The sequence below is a fragment of the Protopterus annectens genome, chromosome 1.part1 (assembly GCF_019279795.1).
Source record: "Protopterus annectens isolate FY-2018-M chromosome 1.part1, PAN1.0, whole genome shotgun sequence".
NCBI lineage: Eukaryota > Metazoa > Chordata > Ceratodontiformes > Protopteridae > Protopterus > Protopterus annectens.
Window position 1 is genome coordinate 220217836 of NC_056726.1, and position 17551 is coordinate 220235386.

A 17551-nucleotide genomic window follows, 5' to 3' on the forward strand; every position below is an offset into this window, starting at 1 on the left:
AACAACCACTATGTTGGTAGTTCACTGCATATTGCTCACATATAGTAACTGTGGTGTGATTGCAGTTTACTACAGAGGACATGGCACTCCATCCCATCCCTACAATAGGCAAATCATTGCATATAGTGCTCCTTCGCTATGTTCCCCACTGGACGCCTGCAACAACTTTAGAGCCAGCAAATGTAACCCACAAAGGACATACCATGCCTTATACACATGCCCTGTATGGACAGATGCCACTGACACCAGTGAATACCTGTATCATGCTATCAATGTAGGTGTGCATTCAACCTGGTGTCCATTGCCAATTCTCACCACATGAGGTCAGGAATGGCACATCTGATGATAGCAATCTGTCTACTCAACATGCCCCAGAAACCCCAGGTACACTTCCACATGTCACAGAACATGCATGTGGGACATGTGCACATTCCAGACACCGTCCATGTTATGGAATATAGAACACATACATGGCAAGCATTGCACAGCACTGGCCACCCACAATAGTAACCCAGATGACTGGATGGTGAATACAATACCCACCTGTGTGGGCTAATCCAGACACTACACCCCTGAGCCACACTGTAGACCACTGTCATGTGGCCTGATGCCAAGGTATACCCTTTACTTAGCCTTGTACAGCCTTCTGGCACAGTCAACCACTACATACCTGTGAAGCAATGCGCCCATGCATGTCAGTACTGGCAAACCAGTGTCTGTGTGTGTGTGTGTGTGTGTGTGTGTGTGTGTGTGTGTGTGTGTGTGTGTGTGTGTGTGTGTGTGTGTGTGTGTGTTTGTGTGCGTGTGTGTGTGTGTGTGTGTGTGTGTGTGTGTGTGTGTGTGTGTGTGTGTGTTTTTGTGTGGAGTATAATGATTTGGACACCATTCACACTCACTACACCTCCCATTGGCCTACTGAAGCATGCTTTTTAATGTCAGACACCTTGACATACCCTCTGCCCATATATCATCCTGATAACCCCCGTTGTGCATGTGATACCTGCGTATTACTGTATTGTGGCAAACTAGCTAGTTAGGAAGTCGAATCCTGATCCTGCCAACTGTGATAATGTGTGTGAGTCTTGGAGAGAGTGTGGCTGTGTCGAACTTAACACCTGTTCTTGTGAACAGGCATGTGTACTACACTTACCTTATCCCTCCTTTATCACTGTTGCTGATGTAAGCATATTTGTAGCCATATGTGCAGGACTCAACAGATATATAAAGAGCCCACCATTAAACAGAAAAATTAACATAATTACAGACACATGTCTAACAAATGCTAATAATATATTTAAATCAGTAATTAAAAATATATAAGAAAAGAAAAAAGATACAACAGAACATCCCAACCCACTAACAATAAAAGAAATAGCACAACTGAAAAACAGCCAAGCACTTTCCACAAACACAGCAGATGAACCTGTTGGAAAAGTGTGGTTTGATATCCAGCTATACTTCACAAGATGTGGAAATGAAGAAGTGAGATACCTCACACAAGACAGATTCACAATAAAACTACATGAAGATGGCACAGAATACATAGCACAATATTTTAACAAACACACCAAAACCATACTGACCATTATGACCTTGCAAAACAATTCCTTAGAGGAGGTGTGTTTGAAACCCAACAGACCTATTATGTCATATAAAAAGTTTCAAAAAATACCTTCAAAAATGCCACTTAATATAACAGCACTGTTTCTCTACCCAAAGAGACTTCCACAACATATACTGGACAAAATGGAAACCTGGTACACAACACAACCAATGGGAATAAACTACCCTTCAAAAATGCTACCAGAAATTAGCAAAATAGCAAATCTATCAAAAAGATATACAAACTACTCCTTAAGAGTAACAGCAGTAACCTTACTTTCGCAATTAGGAATGGGAGCCTGATAAATAATGAGCATTACATGGTATAAAAATGAATGTTAAAAAACACTGTTGGCCAGCAGATATGTGAGTTGAAGTGAAAGAAAATGAAAACACCAACGGGTTACAAAAAAAAACATGACTTTAATGACCAGACCGGTTTCGGCAAAAAATGCCTTCTTCAGTGATACATAGTTTTTTGTAACCCGTTGGTGTTTTCATTTTCTTTCACTTCGACTCACATATCTGCTGGTCAACAGGGGTTTTTATGGCATATTCCAGCCGTGCAGTACCTACGCGCGGAGCATTGTGTTTAGATAAAAATGAAGGTGCCTTCGTTGAAGGTTGGGCATCGAGCTGGCACCTCAGCACTGTAAAAATCTTCTGCCAATCATTAGCGGACCGGAGTTCCACTGTGGCGACCCCTAACCGGGAAAAGCCGAAAGAAGAACAACATGGTATAACAATCAAACATCCCTATGCTCCTATTACCAGCCATAATTAGAAGATTTCAAAACATGGGGAAAAATAATCTCAGAAAAACAACAAACACCAAAAAATCCAAATAAATGAACAAAATACTAATAATAAAACAGATAATGAACCAAGAAAAAAATGACACTCCATAACACAGAATCTCCAGACTTTGAAAATACATCAGAAACATCACCGATCACAGAAAAAAATGATAAATTATGGAACACTAAACATCTCCAACATACAAACTCAGAAAAACAAGTAAGTAAATTTATGCTTATAAATAACTTAAAACATGAACAAATAAAATGTATACATAACTAAATGTAAACACAATCTCCCGGATTCAGCAAGCAGCCATGCAGGAATAAGTTAATCCTGCATGGCAGGAACCATTCCTGTTCAGCACGGCAGCATGCCATGCATATGTATGAAGGTGAGCTGTTGTGCTGTAAAACAGACACGGTTCCATGTATGAGCACAGGGGGTGTGTCTGAGAGCAGAGCTCTCACAATACACATGCCCCCTACTCTCCAAAATTGCCATTTAGCAATTTAAAACCAGCGAGAATGCTCGTAACATCCCCAACCCGTAAGGGTAAGAAATCTAGACAAAGCCATAAGGGACAATCATCCCTACACAGCCAAAAGTTGATAGAATAACAGATTTACTATAAGTACATAGCGCACACCTCCCAACCCATCAAAGTAAGGAATGTGGACAAAGCCATAAGAGACAATCATCCCACAAAGCAGAAAGTTAATGGAATTACAGGTTCAGCATTAGCATGAATATTCTGAAGGGTATAAATAAAAAACATAACAAATACATTTTTTTTATACATGCAATAAAGTTTAAGCATAGCTGCGCGGGTGTTCCCATTGCTTAGCTATGCTTAGCCAGCTAAAATGGCACGATAAGTTAAAAAGCAATAGATATCCCATATAAGCATTAGTGTAGTGGTTAGAGCATATGCTTTGCATGTAGTCATTCATAGCTCGAGCCTCCCGCAAGTCCTTTCCATTTTGTATGTGTAAACATTAACATTATAATTTTTTGCATATTTATGTAAGAAGTAATTGATTTTTCTCAACCAGAGTAGTGTATTAGGCCCAGATATGAGGTGTCAGTGTAATAAAGTAATGAAACCCCCTTATAAACACAAGTGCCCCATACAATATAGTCACACAAGAATAATTTAATCACAGGACATTGGGGGATGTCAGAGAAGGGAAATAAATCTACATTATGCAATGAATGATGAATCACTCCCATGCAGGTAGTAGACCAATATAATAAAACATAAGCAATGCTAAGCATTGCACAGCTATGTTGACCGGGTGTAAGTATCGTGTACATATGAATACTAAGCAATGGATAGCCCAGCTAAATGGGTTTGCCCATTGGTAAGCAATGCCGAACTTGCCCCTTTAAGAACTGCCACCTTTAGCTAAGCAGGTTTGCCTGTAGCTTATCCTAGCTCAGCATTTTCAAAACCATCCAGTCATGGCAAAGGGTGGGAAATTGGCTGTATTTAAACCCCGCAGGCAGGAATACAGCTCATAACTGGTTGTAGCTCTCCAGTGTAGGCAGTATGGCAGGTGTTGGAGAGGGCATGTGCTTCCGGGTGCAGAGATAGGGCATAAAGGAGTCCAAGGTCATGGTAGAACTCCTGGTAAAAAAACATGACATGAGACTGCTGCAAAAAACATGACATGAGACTGCTGCAGGACCAGTACCAGGACTCCCAATATAAAGCAGAAGCCTGTGAAAGTCTCACCCATAATCTCAACAGTGCTACTGGTATCCCTTGGACTGGTGAGCAGGTCCAGCAGCACTATGTCGAGTTGAAATGGAGGAAGAGAGAGCTCTTGGAACAGTGGGTCCAAGAAGCAAGAGACAGGGGAGATGTTCCAGCAGTGTGTGTAAGTATTCATAGAAATAATTGTTTACCAAAGTCCAACCTGTGTATTTGAAGGATAAGTATGCATAAATGTTTCTCTATTTTCATTACAACTGCAGCTGAGCAGGCTGTGAACCAGGAAGCCCATGCCAGCATGTTGCAAAGGCTGCATTGCGAGGCTGGTGAGTAACAATCCTGCTTGTAGTAGTCATACCAAATAAATATAAAGGAGTAAAATGTCACCTGGTGCTATAAACAATGTGTATGGTTTCCACTGAATAAACCAGACAATATGACAGTAATAGTCCCATATAGGTCATATTTAAATAAAAGTGTAACTGCCTGGCAATAAAGTTCTAAATCCTGGACTGGTTGTGTTTACTCTGGTATTGTATGGCCTCATATGTTGCATTCACCAAGATCTAATATCCCAATAGTACTGTTGTGTTAGCCACTGTTTTTCACACTGTGCTACATAAAAAACATGTCTAGGAATGTCTGTATAAGAATGTTGTAATTACAAGGTCAGATTGTATAACCAAGAGAGACTTAGAAAACACTAACGAAAATGACAGCACTTTCTATAGCTCACTCAGATGAAGCACAAATTGTTGCATTTTTAGCACACACAACCATGGTTCGATTCCCAGGAGTGGTAGTAAGCAATATGCATAATCATACCTCTTATCTGTTCTGCAGAATATCCAGATATTTACCTCATATTTTTGGCCTGGTCCTCTATTTTCCTGGCAAATCACTGGGATGATCTCAGGATTGTAGTCACGAAATAATGACATACATTTGAGTTTCTGACTTCAGATCCTTCAGAAAATGTGTATTAAAATAAATCCTGTTACTCTAGCAACTGTCTAAAAGTTTATAAGAGCAATATTTAAAATATATCCCTATATGTATTCCCAGTTTGTCAAGCTTTGTACAGATGTTTTTCTTTAAGAGGTTGAGAGGTATGTGCAGAATTATAACTAGGAATCTGGGAATATTTGTAGAAACAGTCAGGTAGTGTTAACAAACATTCCCTCCACAGGTCTATCAGGTAAGAGAAGTAGAATTTAGTTATAAGACAGTTGAAGTATACACTGTGTACAAACATACCACTGCCCAAACCAAGGCCATAGGGTATTGTAATAATACCTGTAGAGTAATGATTAGAGCAATGATCATTAAAGTTGTGAATACTGCAAGGATATACAAGTTGTTAATTAACATCTCCCCCCCACCATATCTGCAACAATAATCTAAACACACAAATCAATGGGTATGTTTTACACCAAACCTACTGTTGTGACATATGTCCTATTGTTCAACAAATATTGAAATGTGTTTCTATTAATGTTCCATGTTGAAATACTATCATTGGTGGCCTATTGCTATCAATGTAACCTGCATGCCATTGTAATGGCCACTGTGGTTCCATATATGCATGTGTTCTGTTTGCTATGCAACTATTCAATCTGTTGTTTTGGGTTAATGGAAATATCTATGCATGTTGTTATAACTAATCCTGGATTGTGTTGACCATTACTGACCCACATATGTTCTAAAACTGTAACTCCATAGCACGTTTGAGAAGGCCGGTCCCAGCGGACCCACCTCTCCCACCTCATCTGGCCATGGCACTGGGCTCCAGCATGTCTGGGACCCACCCTGGGACCTACTTGTCCACTGGTGGAACTACCACAGGGGATGAGGCTCGTCTTCCCCAGGAGTAGGCACAGACAGGATCCTATCAGCCAAAGCCAGATCCGGGATTTGGTGAGTAGCAAACTCTGAAAGGAGTTTGGAGATCTGCTATGGCAGCTTGAGGGCCACATGGCAAGATTAGAGGGTCATCCTGCCCCTCCTGCTCAGCCCCCAGCACAGCCACCTTTGGGGCCATGAAGCTGCAGTGGTGACTGCCCATGGGTGGGGACCTCAGTCCCACTGTTTCCATTTTGGGGCTCATGGGCTTCCGAATTCCAAACACCCCTCCCTGTCCAAGGTGTTTACCCCCACATGTGTAATAAACCACCCTTGTATACTGTCTTGTTTGTCCTGTCTGTCTTTCTACCCAACCTTTATCCCAAATATACCTACGATCCTTCCCCAACATCCCACTCTCACTTTAAAAAAAAGGGCAATTTGTTCCCAAAAAAAATTTGCTCCATACATAGCTGTCCATTTCACACACATGTCCACTGGACACAGTAACTGTTTGTGCTGTATACCACTGTAAAAACATGTCTCTTGTAATTTGGGTGTATACTGATTATGTCTAAATAACTAAATGTAACCAATAAATAACCAATAAATGTAACCAATAAATAACCAAAGGTTACTGATGAGTTTTTCTGTCTAGTCGCCCGCTCCTGCCCTGAGGTACCCACCTTGCATTTAACAACCGCGTGGCTACCAAGTGTTAAGAATTAAACCAAGAAGACCTGTACCACAGTGCGATAGCACAAGCAGGTTCCAGCTACCAATCCCTCCATAAAGATATCTCATGACAAGGTTAATATTTACACCTTGATAACTAGGTCTTTTCTGTAACTTAAATACCTCAGGACAGATCACCCGGGCTGGCAACAAATCAGTATTAAATATAGTTTGAAACTTTTCCAGATAGGTAACACCTAGACTATAGCCCCAGTTCTAAGCTAGTTAAATTACAGTTAAAATTAGTGTGAACCTAGAGCGTGGGTCTGGCATTTCTACCTGAAAATCTGTTGGTACTTAAACATCAGGTCTAGCTACTGTTAAAAGTGGCCTCCTGCACCTACCTGCAGTAGTCGACCTTTAAGACCCAGAAAGCTCCTGGGTGGTGTAGCCCCACCCAGAAAGCTCCTGGGTGGTGTAACTTCTGACGTAGGGAAGTTTTTAAAATCCCTGCTAGTTTCCGCCACAAATCCAAAGGTTACTGATGAGTTTTTCTGTCTAGTCGCCCGCTCCTGCCCTGAGGTATGTAACAATTATTGTATTTGGTTTTAGTCTTCCTAAATTATCTCTGTGTCTGCTGAAACCGTCAAAGATCTAGCGTGCATTCTTATTTTAATAATACAATTATATTACGTTCCTAACCTTTACTGTGTTGTAATATATGTGTACATTGTTAGACAGCTAAGTAAAGCTATATTTATAACTGTGTTACATTGTTTGTGCGTATTAACACACGTGGACTGAGATACTTAGTTTCCCAGATATACCTGTAATTGCGTTGTGTTAAGGGAGAATACAGATTCTTCAGAGCCTAACTCATTTAAGTGTACTCTGTAGTTGCTATATTTAAGAATGCATTAAACCGGCCTAACGCCAAACCTTATCTGGCGCATTCTGCAACTTATCGCAATTATTGGGATTGCTATAAATACACCAAACACTAACCTTTTATAGCGATGGTGCCTGCATTCTTCCTGCTAACTGTTTGATTGTTTTAAAGTTGATTACTGAGGGATTATGAATGAAGCTTTTACTCGAAGTCTGCTGCATGTATTGTACACAAACGGTACTACTAGAAAGCTGCTGTTGTAGTTTAAACAAACGCTAACAATCTACTATATTGATGCAAAGGGGATATTTTCACGTTAATACAACTGTGCATATGTTATCTCTCCCCAGGTACCCACCTTGCATTTAACAACCGCGTGGCTACCAAGTGTTAAGAATTAAACCAAGAAGACCTGTACCACAGTGCGATAGCACAAGCAGGTTCCAACTACCAATCCCTCCATAAAAATATCTCACGACAAGGTTAATATTTACATCTTGATAACTAGGTCTTTTCTGTAACTTAAATACCTCAGGACAGATCACCCGGGCTGGCAACAAATCAGTATTAAATATAGTTTGAAACCTTTCCAGATAGGTAACACCTAGACTATAGCCCCAGTTATAAGCTAGTTAAATTACAGTTAAAATTAGTGTGAACCTAGAGCGTGGGTCTGGCATTTCTACCTAAAAATCTGTTGGTACTTAAACATCAGGTCTAGCTACTGTTAAAAGTGGCCTCCTGCACCTACCTGCAGTAGTCGACCTTTAAGACTCAGAAATCTCCTGGGTGGTGTAGCCCCGCTCCGCTTCACCCTCGCTTTGCTCGGGCTCGCTTCGCTCCCCACCCTTCCCCCTTATCCCACCCGCCCCCGCTATCCCTACATTTATTAGCACAAAAAAACCACACACCCCCTACCTCAGAACCAATCTCACTCGTCTACCCATCAACTACTTCTCCTCCCATAATCATTACAATCTACTAGTACTAGGTATCCAAACTCTTAGTCCCAACTATCATACCATATTTCCACTCCTCTTTAATATGCCAAAAGTAAAGAATCTTATCATCCCTCTTGTATTACCACTTATAATCATCCCTTACTTATTATCTAGCTATGAAAACCAAAAACACATAGGATTTCACTACCCAAAGGGCCAAACAAGCATTCTCTTAACTCTTCTCCCTAAAGAACATTCTCCCCTCTACTATCCCATAAGAACTCTAGGCACAAATAGCATACACCTCACCCACTTATACCCAAAGGTATCAACAACAAAACATGGTCAAAAGATATTATATAAACTACTAAGACTTTTAGATCAACTGAAGAAACGTATTACCAAAGATGGTGATATTCACCCTAACCCAGGGCCATCCTCTAACCCCATCTCTGTCACACCAATATTAGCCCAAAGGTCAGCTAGCTCCCTTCTCATCCTCCATCTTAACCTAAGAAGCATCTACAATAAGCTTCATAACCTACATACCATGCTAGCCACCCACCTTCCTGATATTATGTGTCTATGAGAAACATAACTAAAAACCAGTCACCAAAGATGAAGAAGTTCTCCCACCTGGATACAATATTCTAAGGGTCGATCATGAAAAAAAAAGGGGAGGCGGAATAGCTGTATTGTTTAGAAGTACACTCAATATCATAATACATCCTAATCAACCACCTAAGGCTGCTAATGCAGAGTCAATAGCCTTAAAATTATGCTTAAATAGCCAGAAAAGTATTAATCATTTTGTAATTTATATCCCGCCTGGGAACAACCTAGAAACTATGGAACAAACGCTAAGCTGGCTAGCCGCTAACTACCCTCAAGAAACCATTGTACTGGGCGATGTCAACATTGACTGGACCCAATGTTCTGCACATACCAACCCCATGCCCATTAACCTACATGGTTTCTCCCAGAACATAGTCTCCACAACTAGACTAGGAAATGCCCACCAAAAAGAAAATATACTTGACTGGATTCTTACTAATAATCACACTCATGAATATACCACTGGGACCCTCCCCAACGACCTCAGTGATCATCTTATCACTTTCATAATAAAACATAAATTTATCACCACAAACAATCCCATACATAGATTAGTAAGAAACAAGAAGAAATTTGAACCAAGGCAATTTGTTGCAGAACTCAAATCCTGTAACTGGTCTAAACTAAAAACTCTGACCCTTGATGAGAGTGTGACATTTTTTAATGACACATTTCTAAGCATTCTGGACAATCATGCACCTAACCGTCTTATTAGAACTAAGGTGCGGATAGCCCCCTGGCTATCCAGGGAAACCAAGTCCAAAATTAAACTTAGAGACAAGGCCTGGGATAAATGGAGAGCTACCAAGGCACCTCTAGATCGTATTAAATTTCAGCAGCTTAGAAATGAAATGAAAAAAGCCAGCACACTGGACAAAAAGAACTATTTCTGCCACCTCCAAGAGAAACACCAGAACAACCGAAAGAAGTTCTGGGCAGGCTTAAACAATCTCCTCCACCCAGAGAAATCATCTACGCCTACCCCTGAGACACTTATTGGTAAAAACCCAGAAGACGTAGCCAATACTTTTAACTCCTTCTTCACTGAGACTATTCAATCATTAGCCAATCAACTACCTCCCCCTTCCCCTCTCCCAACCAATATTACCGATAAAACATTCCCTTCCTTTAAATTGCAGCATATACCCACCTCCTACATTAGAACCCTACTTAAGAAACTTAAACCAACCACCCTCTCGGCAGACCGACTTCCAGCTGAATTTCTGCAAATAACAGCAGATGCCATAGCCTACCCTATCTCTATTCTGATTAATAGAACTATCACTGAAGCCACTGTCCCCTCCATTTGGAAAATTTCCTATGTCATTCCACTCCATAAAGGAGGCTCTTCCACTGAACCATCTAATTATAGACCAATAGCAATACTGTCTCCAATAGCCAAAATCATGGAAAGATGTGTCCATAAACAATTTCTTCATTACCTCACCCTAAACAACCTATTGACTAAATCTCAACATGGTTTCCGACCCCACCACAGAATGACTACCGCCCTCCTTTCCTTCACCGACTGAGTTAATAAAAATCATAATAACAAAAAAATATTGTCCGCCCTCTTCCTAGACTTGTCAAAAGCCTTTGATATGGTCAATCACCAGCTACTTCTCCACACGCTAGAAACCTTACACTTTGATTATAAACACTCAACTGGTTCTCTGCTTATCTCTCTGGAAGGCAACAAGCAGTCCAATGACAAAATAAGCTCTCTCACCTGTTACCTAACACCATAGGAGTTCCCCAAGGCTCCATACTAGGTCCCCTTCTCTTCTCCGTGTTCATAAACGAACTTCATACAGTTATCCCTAAAGCCACCTGCATACAATACGCAGACGACACCACCCTTATTTGCTCAGACATCTCTCTCCCCGCTTTACAAGTAATAACCCAACACTGCTTTGCTACAGTAGAAAAATGGCTCTCAGAGAGGAATCTCATCCTAAACCCCAATAAAACTAAGTTACTACTATTCTTTCCTACCTCAGCCCCTCCTCCAGTGCAACTCTCTCTCTACATTCTAACAACAGTACCTTCTTCGTTTAATCTAATAATGGTACCATTATTGAGCCCGATACCAATACTAAACTACTAGGGGTCACCATTGACAATAAACTTAGATTTGACTTGCACATCAGTCAGACCATTAAGGCTGTAAATAAGAAACTTGGATCCTTGTATAGAAATAAGAACTTTCTAACCCCCAACGCCAAACTAACGATTGCCCGTACGCATCTCCTCTCCACACTACTGTATGCCTCTCCAGTATTTTCTTTCCTCAACAAATCTGATATCAATAAACTCTCGGTGACTTATAATCACATTGCCAGATTTATAACAGGACTTCTTTATAGAACTCATCATTGCATTAACCTAAAAACACTCGACTGGTTAGAACTACCCAATCTTCTCAAACTGAACCAACTCTCTGAAGCGTTCAAAATCATTAAGGAGCCTGATAAAACACCCTCACTCAACAAACTACTGACCCCTTACTCCAACCTAAGTAGTCTTCGCTCCTCTAACAGACTTTTGGTACAAACCATCAAATCTAATAATATGGGAGGTGATGCTCTCTTTGCCAATTCTATAGGAAAGATTTGGAACTCCCTCCCAAATAATCTTCGTCTTGCTACCTCCCTTTCTCAATTAAAAAAAAAATTACTCAGTTCTTTAAAGCACAATGGCTATGTTCATGCGTAAATCCAGACTAGTTTCTTCTTGATCTACAAACTTATCCTACCACACTTGAACAAACATGGGCTTCTTCATTTTGGCTTTAAACTATTCATTATTTAACTGACCATTAATCCCACTTGTCTCTTCATCAGTAATTTTGCTTCTTTATGATCCCTTTGAATCATACAATGGCTGTGATGTTGTATCTGATTATAGTAACACTATTGTTGCTTGAATTGTATCTTTGTATATTTGAGCTGGATCTTAATGACTAGTTGCTAACTATTTCTAATCTAAGGAAAGCATCATTAATGTGAATTAGTATCTGTCTCTCCTTCTCATGCTTGTATTTGTAAACCTACTTGTATTTTGTTTTTCTCTGTGGAGCTTTTCTCCCCGGGCCTCCGCTGAAAAAGGACATGTATCCAGTCGGACTATCCCGGTCAACAAATGTAAAATAAAATAAAATAAATAAATGTGTCTGTAATTTTTCTTTGTGGAGCTTTTCTCCCTGGGCCTCTGCTGAAAAAGGGCCTTTTCGGCTCAGTCAGACACCCCCGGTTAACAAATGTAAAATACAATAAAAATAAAATAAATACATAATTGGCTTCACAACACATTATTGTTGTCCTCACCCCTCTCTCAGGTGTTTGTATGTCCAAATAGACCCCCAAATTCAGTATATATGCACAGCTGTTACTGTAGAAGAAATAGACAGCTATGGACCTTCTCTACACCCATCCTGCACATCCCTAGTTACTTTCCCTATTGTCTTTCCCTTTGCATGCCCCCTTTTTCACCACTTTCCTTTCACCCCTTTTTTCTTTTCTTTTTAAGAAATTAGCCCAGGAGTAAGAGGGAGTAAGCCCTTTTAAGCAGTAGTAAGTGGGCTTAAGCCTGTTTGCACTGCGCTAAGCAATGCTAATACAGATTAAGCACTTTTCAGGCGAATTGTCTGCAAGCATATTTAACCGGAAGTTAGCATTGCTTATCACCACTGAAACTTATGCAAACCCACTTATAAGTGCTTAAAAGTACCTTAATGACAATGCATCTAACAGCCCATGTTCTGCCCGGCAACCAAATAATCAGCTCTTGCAAGTCTGAAACGCAGGACCCTGCACACCATAGCCACAGCAAAATACCACAAAGCCATCTGAGCTGTAAATGTATGGGGGTGAAGGGGCCAAAAATAGGGGCCTCTTGTAATTATTGCCATTATCCCTTCCTCCACAGCTGAACTGTTATGCCTTGCAACAAAATAACCAACCTTTGCAAGTCTCAAACCAAGGACATTGCACAACATAGCCACAACAAGTTTCCCCTAATCCAGCTGAGCTGTAAAATGTTGGGACGATTTTTCTGACATATCATGCAGAGCATTTATAGGAAATGTACAATGTGGAAGTACTAAATATTCTAATGATGCACACACACACACACACACACACACACATATATATATATATATATATATATATATATATATATATATGTAAATATATATATGTGTGTGTGTGTGTGTGTGTGTGTATATATATATATATATATATATATATATATATATATATATATATATATATATATGATTATGGGTCCCATTCAAAATCCTGAAAGCTCAAAATCCTGAATCTCAAAATCCCGAACACAAAATCCTGAAAGCTCAAAATCCTGAAAACACAAAATCCTGAAACTCAAAATCCTGAAAACACAAAATAGACATACTGACGTCATTGTGGCTTTGCTATTGTTAGTCCTGTGGTGTTAGGTCATGCGTTGGGTTCAGGTAAGTGTGCGGTTGGTTTTATGTTAGGGTTGGAAGGTTTAAGTGAGTTAGGGTTAGGGCGCAGGTTAGGCATGTATGCAATAGTGACAAAAATTAGGGTTAGGGGCGGTTTAAGTGAGTTAGGGTTAGGGCGCGGATCAGGTGAGTGTGCGATAGTGACGGACCTTAGGGTTAGGGTTAGGGTTAAGGTCAGTCGGTAGATATTAGTGTCTTTGTATTGGCATATTAGCATTATTTGTGTTTTCAGGATTTTGAGTTTCAGGATTTTGTGTTTTCAGGATTTTGAGCTTTCAGGATTTTGTGTTCGGGATTTTGAGATTCAGGATTTTGAGCTTTCAGGATTTTGAATGGGACCCATATATATATATATATATATATATATATATATATATATATATATATAAAGAGAATAAATATAGAGGGTGCACAGAATATCAAACAGCCATTATTCCTACAGTTGCAACCTTTTCAAATGGCCAGTGTCTGATTCTTTCCTACAAATGAGAATTATTGCATGAAACATATACCCACACACAATGCAAAGCACATGTCACCACACAGTTTGCATACATATAAATGTTTATTTGTGTACTATTTCAGTTGTTTATGCCATTTCTTATAGCATTTAGGTGTTTGAAATACATAATAACTGATTAATGCAACTCTGAAAGAAAACATATGATACAGAAATCTGCAAAACATAACATACTTTGCTGTCTAGGCTAAAGCCTCCAAGTAGTACAACAGTAAAAAACACACTTGCATTGAAGACAAGAATCAATCAACACTTAATTACAGATGTAGATCAACAGCCTACAGTTACACTCTGTAGTCATCCCCCTAGGGGGAAACGTATCAATTGTCACAATGTAAATGGATTCGTTACATAACAATTCTTAACTTAAAATGTCACTATCAGACTGACAAACAGAACTGTGTGCAAGACAGTAATCTCTAGCCCACCACTGTTCCCATGGTGAAACATATGAAAATGTACAGACATATACCTTTATGTTTCTTATTACTGATATTTCTCACATGAACGAAAGTTCAGAGAACGAATTTACGAACACCAATACGCCATTAGGAAATTAAAGACCACCAATGCACTTGCCAAACATATTTTAGATTACCCCACTCACCAATTTAAATTTATTGGGATTGACCAAGTGCTTAGTGACATTAGAGGGGGCCCTTCTGCTTTAAAACTTTTAGCTCTTGAACTTCAGTGGCAAATCAGGTTGGAATCTTACCATTCCCCTGGTCTAAATGAGGCATGCTCTATTGCTTGTCTTTTAAGTATTTCCAGCCTTAAAAGATAGAATTTAGCCCTTAACAGTTGCTTGCGCATACTGAAAATGTGTATTTACAATGTTTCTAGTTTTATATTATTATGTTCATGTTTATGTTTTTAAAACTATGTGTATTAATTATTGTTTTATTTGTTAATATTTTTTTATTTCCACACATATATCATCCTAACTTCATGGTTATTTGCCATGTATGGTTTTCTGTAAAGTGTAGGATGTGTTTTATACATTGCAACATTTTTCATTTGTTGATTATTAGTATTTATTTTTTAGTATGTAACAGCAGGTAATTTTCCTGTATTTTTTAAGGTTTTGTACCTTTAAATTTTAAGTGATTACCACTGTGGCAATTAGTTTGTATTGAACAATTAAGTTCATTGTATAAAACCTGATTTTGATGGTATCATGAGTTATTCTGTGGAAGTTTGCACACTTGAGCAAACGAAAAGCGCTTTAAATAAATATATCTTGGATTATTTGCTGTCTATCTGGTGGTTGCTGCTGGTACAGTCATTTCTGAACACTTTGTTGTTTGAGAAGAACGTTGGGTGCTTGGTGGCCTGGCTCATTTTAGTATTTCCTAGTTGTTTTTTGTTCAATTTTCTTGGTATCACATGTTGGAACAGCCTAGGTTAAAACCATTTAATACCCCTCCCCCATAAAATGCCTTACAACGGCATATAACAGTGTTCTCTATACACTGACCTCCAGACTGTACAGGGTCACACATTTTGTTTAGCTGTAGCCCTCATATATATGGACCATCTCCCACAACTTGTGTGGTAGTCCACAACATCACTGGAATGATAGTAGTAATGTCAACACTAAATAATGATAGACCGTACCTATCAACCTCTTAGTGCATGACATCTGGACAAAGCTTGGTATATAGGTGGAGGACAGAGGCTGAAACACAGGGCCATATTTGAAATATTGCTGTTATACACTGTGAAAGTTGCTGGTGTTACAGGAATGGTTGCAACATACCCTTACTCAGAAATATGAAGTAAGAAACACAAATGGATGTTGCCATGTACTGATACCAATCAACAGAGAAAATGCCACTGATATATCAGGACAAGACCTGTGTGGGGAACAGACAAAACATAGCCAATCGTCTGGCCTACATGTGGATAGTCCCACAGTTCAGAGCTATGCAGATAGACTGCATTCCGTGCAAAACTAGCATGTACACATAAACCCTGTAAAGCTAGCAGTATTCAATGCATATAACAGCAATACTCACACATTGCCCCTAAGTCTGGAACCTTATACAAACATGTATTTTGCCTGTGTCCACAAGTCCTGTTGTAAGAGGTATTCCTACCTGCCGTCTGTAACACTGCTGCCCCCATACAGGAAAGATAAAGGGACAATGCCCACATGATGTAGTTATTTATAACAGTGGGTTGCTATGACATTGGCTATTGGAAGAACTACACAGCTGCCTGCATGCAATTAGCAAGTGGGGAACAGCAACTGGTGCAGAGGGTATCACCTGAACATGAGCATCACCTACAAAAGCCATGCTTCAACCTATTCAAACAAGCTCGATCCCAGTAGTGGAGAGAGGGGGATAGAGAGAGAGAGAGAGAGAGAGAGAGAGAGACCAAAAAAAAAAGAAAGAAAAAACACATAAACAAAACCTCAAAATAAGAAATAGGAAACAAGAAGATATCCTGTACACAGAAGAAACCTAAAGATAAACCAGGTATGTAAAACATGTAAGCATGTAATTGAATGTAGTACTTGGTATGTAATAATGGGATAGATGATAATGAAAGATGTATATGTCCCATCAATACTTGCTGTAATGATGTCCTGTTGAACAAATGCTATGAATGTAGCATCTGGCTCTGTCTGCAGTGGGCCATACCTGTCAACTGTGCAGATCTTCACAGAATGTCAAGATTTAGCCATCATAGTGTTTGTTCTATTCCTCCAAACATCTATATTAGTCTGGCAAATAGCTGGAGATGGAAGTAATGAAGTCATGATAGACACATGAGTTTCAGACCCCACCACCTTCAGAACAGTCATGGTAATGCAAAATGTATCATGCTACAAAGTTCTTAGGTTTGTAATAGGCATATCTACGATCTGTCCCTATATATCCCCCCTACATTAGGCTTTGTCCACATGTGATGCTCTAAGAGGTGGATAGGTTGGGTAACAGCTGAGGAGCCTGACACACCCTAGGAAAGGACAGCTCACATATGGCAACCACTAGAGTGTCTGTCAAACAGTTGTGTCTGTGCTACTGCTAGGCCAGTTAATGGGATATTACCCATATCCATATGTTACCTGTGAATATGAGTATTATACATGTTTGTATTGTAAATGTAGGATACCTATATAGGGAATGAGCATAGTAAAGCACTGTTGCAGATGTGTGTGTTAAACTGCATGTGATATAATGAATTAATAACATTCAACTGTACAGTGTTCTTCTGGGCAATGTTCACATTTGTGACAGATATCTGTAGTCACATACACATATACTTGTGTTATGGCAGCTATATTAATACTTTATCAAAATTGACTTCCCTGTTTTGTCACCCAGTGATGTGGACCAATGATCAGAAGTCCTGATATAACAGGTTGAGACGTATGATTGAGCTGCAAGACTGTAAATACAGTGTGCCATAATGACATAGAACACAAATGTATACCAGGTATTCCCTG